Genomic DNA, 5,609 nt, shown 5'->3' with positions numbered 1-5,609 from the left:
TACCATTTCCCCTTCCTTCTTTTTCTCCAGCAAGTCTCATTCCCCTTCATCTGTCTTCAAAATTCATGGCCTCTTTTTCTTTAATTATTATTGTTTTACACACACTCACAAACACAAGAATATATGCAAATAAATATATAGATATAGCTTGATGGGTTTCTTTAGTGTCATCTGTATTCCTATGACTTTAGGACTGACCACTTGGTATTAAATGATCATTTAGAGGGTTTCATCCCTGGAGAAAAATAATTTCCCTCTCCTAGAATTGATAATTGCTTGAAACTCTTGATTAATGGGTCAGGACCCATGAGATATCCTCTTCATCTATGTTGACATGACAACTGGGGTTGTCAATGTTTATGTCTTGTTTAGGCAGACATGTTGAGATTTCATGGGTATACTTCCTGTCCTTTCTAGAAAGTACAGTCTTGCAGCAGACTTCCTGGTCTTCTGGCTCTTAGAATCTTCCACCTTCTCTTTTGAAGTGTTCTTTGAGCTTTAGAATGTGTTATAGATGGGCTGGACAGACCACAGTCAGGTGTTCTGTGTATTTTTACCTTTCTAATGACTTTATATTGGCTTTGGTTTAGTGGAATTCAGTTAACTGACTCCCATCCCATCATCAATATACAGACATGATGATAATCTAGTGTTGACTTTAGCGTATGTGATGTTACTGACTGTCATAATTCAGGGGTATTGTGCTCATCTAGCACTTTTACTGACAAATATTTTGTATGGTTTATAGTACTTGTTCATCAATAGGGCAAAGAATCTATTTTTTTCATGGACTTACAGAGGCAAACATTTACTCTCAAGCAGTCGACAATCTTTGATTTGCAGCTCCTTTTGCTTTCTTATTTTTTCTTATTACAGAAGTAACGGTATAAACAGATTGATTTCTATATGTGTCATCCTCAAAAATACAGTAGCTTAGAAGCTATTGTCATATACCGATGTAGGCAGGACATCCTCATTAACCTTTTGCCTGACAAAGTCATTTTATCCATGTTTCTGCCATGCTGAAGTCTTATCATCCTATTGAGACTAGAGGATTCAATTTTTGACAGCTTCTGCTTCTGTCAAATTTAGCCTCTGGAGATCAGGCGCCATTGAGAGTCACAGAGATGCCAATGACATCCATGGCCAGCAATTCCTTGCAGTCTTAACAAAAGGATTTTCCCTTGGGCAATCACAAGGGCCCAGCTCACAGTCAGCTGTTATCTCTCCATGTTTGGCCACACAGAGGAGGATAATGGCCTTGTTTCACACAGTCTTAATGTGCTTATCTTGGCAGAGATTGTGACAAGTTTCGAGTGTCCCTGCTGGGCTTTTCTACCCAATTTTAGGAAATATTTATGTATGACTAAAAATTGTGGGCATATTAAAATAAGTAACACAATATAATATAAAAGTATGTTTCTCTCTATAGGCTTTATGCAATCTCAGCGATATTGTTTGTATTTTTTTTGTGTGTGTGTTCTGAGGAAACCTTCCCTGATTATGATCAAAATATTTAAAATTCTTCAAATATTCAAAACTTTTTAAATCAAAATCGGTGATTACTTCATGTATATGAAATGAAGAAACAAGTATGTCATAAAGGCACACCATTTTGCTTTGTTGTAACTTACAGTATAAAGTATTTATAATGTCTCTATTTTCTTTAAATTAGATATATAATGGTGATCTGACTTATATTTGTTTTGTTGGAAGCATCACCCCAGCCCCTAACATTTATAGATATAAGAAGTCTGGAATGTTTGGTGGAAAGTTTCAAGCCCCTTCCCCTGAGATTGGCTGCAGTCCAGACTCCACCCCCAAGAAATCTTGCTAAATGGTGACCCATCCCCAGGGAAGGTCAAGACCACCCATAGGCTATTTAACATTTGGACGGCACACAGAGATGGGCTGTTTTTCCCACTGGCCCAGGGCGATGTGTTGGAAAGCACCCCTCTAACCCGTCCTCTCTGCCAGACTAAGATCGGCTTCATCTGGGTGAGTTCTTCTTTTTCGAGTACATGTCCCTAGGGTCCAGGGCTCATATGTTTGTGAGGTCATTTGAAAAAGTCACAGTCTGTGCCAGATACACAATCTCACTAGCGGCAAGGCAGTCCTCATTGAGGTGAGATTCTGTGGGACAGAGATGTCTGCCCAAGCAATTCTCACATCCCTCTGTTTTTTGACTCATGAGTCTTATAACAGTGAACATATAGTGGTAGGCATTGAGTACTGACACTTGGCATAGACTTGTAAAAATGGACACTTGCAATTTGAGACTTAATCTCCAAATGCCTTTGGGCTGACTTTTACAAAAATCCTTTCAAATTGGGGCTATCTAATGCCTATTGTAAAACAAACAAGGCCCCATATGCCCATGGTTTCTGGATGCTCTGCTCCCACTCCTCTTCCCAGCTCCCCTCCCCACTTCTCTAGATCTTTGTTGCATGCTGGGATTCTCTCTACAATAGGTCCATTTTCCCCCGTCCTCTACTCTAAAACTGTATAGGTGTTCCATCCTTATGTTTCTGTTCCCTCTTATAACGTCTGCTAATCTGGTCTTTAATGGGACCACATAGGTGCTTCCCTGGCTTCTGTCACCTGCCTACACCATGATTTTTAAGTTGATCAACTGGCACAGGTTCCTAAAAATGTTTTGTTTGTCTTTCTGTTAAAATAATGTGGTCACACTATACTTTTATGTCTACGTGTGTATGTGTGTTTGTTTCCATAGTATGCTTGTCTGATTTTTCTGTGCATATGTGTGTGTGTGTTTAAAGATCTGTGAAACTTGTAACTCCAAACTACAACAGCTCTAGAAAAATACAAACATGTGGGTAGCCACCATTTTGACCTCACCACCATCTTTAATAAGAGAACCCTGTTTGCTAGTATTCTTTTGATGTGGGAGGTCCTTCTGTCTATGTGCTACTTTTATTGGTTAATGAATAAAGAAACTGCCTTGGCCTGTTTATAGGACAGAACTTAGATAGGTGGAAGAGCTGGGACTGAATACTGGGAAGAAGAAGGGCAGAGTCAGGGAGATGCCATGGAGCCACCACCAGAGATAGACGAGCTGAAACTTTGCTGGTAAGATACAGCCATGTGGTGATATACAGATTAAAAGAAATGGGTTAAATTAAAATGTAAGAATTTGGAACCCTGATTGCTCTTTGGGCTGACGAGGGAGGGGGACTCTATTGGGGGAGGGGGAGGGAAAGGGGAGGTGGTGGTGGGGAAGAGACAGAAATCTTTAATAAATAAATAAATAAATTTAAAAAAATAATTAGCTAATAAGAAGCTAGAGCTAATGGAACAAGCAGTGATTTGATTAATATAGCTTCTGTGTGGTTATTTTGGTTCTGGGCAGCCAGGATGAACAAGTGGCCTCCTCCTACATTTTTTTGACTTTTTAAAATATTCCTTTTAATCTGCTTACATTTATTAGCATTGGTAAGATGTAACTAGTTGGGTAAAATACATATCTAAATTTAATTTATATGTCTTATTTAAAAATACATAACAGGTAATGGTGCCCAATTCTTAAGTGCCTTTACAGGTCTGAGAGTATGACATTTAACAAAAGAGTTTCTAACACAGAGACATGCCAGCTCCTACAGCATCTTATAGTTCTTCCAAGAAGATGTATGGTTAAAAAAGACCTTCCTCCTGGAGGCTTGTCTTTGGGTATGGCAAAGCCACCCACACAGCAAAAAGTGGCCCTCCACCTCATCAGCTTCCTGGACATTACACCGGGGGATCGATCATCTTATTTTGCCAAGACAGGTAGACTAAATCTTCCTTCCCCGCAGGAAGGAAGAAAATCTTAATTATATGCAAATTTACTGTATGTAGTATAATTCTTGCTGGTGGTCACATTAATATGATCCTATTTACCAGTTTAAAAAGGATTAGAAAACAAATTTATTTTATCCCAAATTACATGCAGCAATCTCCAGAAACACCCTCAGTCACTCATGAGAGCCAGGTAGTCAGATTATAGTTTTCTTTTAATTGATTTGGACTAGAAGTTCTCTGTGTTGAATAACACCCACAAATTCAGATGTGGTCAGAAACATTTTTTTAGTAAGAAATACTAATTCATGATCATAAAAGTACTAAAATTTCCATGATTAGAGGAGCAGACAATGCATAGTCATGAAGACCCGTGTCTGTTCCTGCATTGTGTTCCATCTCATACAAATAGCTACCTTTACATTTTTATATAGTGCATATTTATTGCTCTGCCTATCACCCAAATGATAGTATGGCATAATACTTCCTGCAATCATTTTTTTCAATTCAGTAATAAATCTATGACGTTATTTTACATTAAAAATATCTGTGATGTTATATTGCATAATTGCAGAAATATTTCTCTTTAATTTCATAACAAACATCTTTAATAAATGTTTTGTAAGATTATTTGAGCTGATTGTTTTAAATTTACATTGTTAACATATTTAGTCGATTAGTATGGGTAGTATTTTCATTTAATGTTTTTGGATGACAAATCTCTTCATGCTTCTTTGTTGTTTGATTTTGTGTGTGTGTGTCTGTGTGTGTGTGTCTGTGTGTGTGTGTGTGTGTGAATGTGTGTAGTGTAGATAGGCATGTAATGAAAATGTGGACACCTGAATTTGGATGCCAAAGGTCAACCTTGGGTGCTTTCTGTCAGGATCCATATATATATATATATACATTTTTTTTTCTGAAATGGTGTCTCCCTTTGTCGTGTGGCTCATAAATTCAGCTAGACTGGTTGAGCAGAAAGCCCTAGCAACCTTCCTACCCCTTTGTCTCAACACTAGGCTTGTAAGTACTTGCTGTGACAACTGACTCTTTATATGGGTTCTAAGGATTGAATCTCAGCTCGTCTGTGAGGGCTTTATCTAGTAAGCACTCCCTTTAATTCTGAAAACTAAAGTCTAATAATGTAGCTTGTGATTATATTTTTAGGTGTAGTGATATTTGGTTTATATTTTCACAAATAAAGCTTGCCTGAGGACCAGAGTGCAGAGATAAGTCACCAGAGGACAGAGAGCGGTGGCACACACCTTTAATCACTGGACTCCAGAGATGGAGGAGGAGGAATCTCAGTTAGTTTAAAGACACAAGATTACATCTGTCTAAAATAGAAACAGAGATCACACAAAGATGGCCCTAGCATTTGGGATCATACTCCTTTAATCCCAGCTCTAGGGAGGTAGAGACAGGAGTGATATGGCTGGGCAGAGAGAGGAATATAAGGCTGAAGGAGACAGTAACTCAGGCAGTCTGAGGTTTTGTGGAGACATTTGCAGTCTGAGGATAGTCTGAGAAAGCAGTCTGAGGACAGGATCCCCTTTCTGTCTGAGTATTGGTAGAGGTAAGTCACTCTAGTGGCTGGATGCTCTGCTTCTCTGGTCATTCATGTTTAAGTCACTAATATCTAACTCTGGATTTTATTAAGTACAATTAAATTTGTGATTCAACAAAGTCTAAATCATCTTTGAATGATTAATTGAAGGACTTCCCACAACAGTAATGCATTTCTGACAGATGTTAATGGCCTTAGAATACTTCAGAAATTCTCCTTCCAGAGACAGTGAGCACACCATTCATACTGA

Source organism: Alexandromys fortis, unplaced genomic scaffold (genome assembly GCF_014885135.2).
Source record: "Alexandromys fortis isolate MF-2015 unplaced genomic scaffold, M_Fortis_MF-2015_v1.1 scaffold_4, whole genome shotgun sequence".
Taxonomy (NCBI): domain Eukaryota; kingdom Metazoa; phylum Chordata; class Mammalia; order Rodentia; family Cricetidae; genus Alexandromys; species Alexandromys fortis.
Note: the sequence above shows the minus strand (reverse complement) of the source record.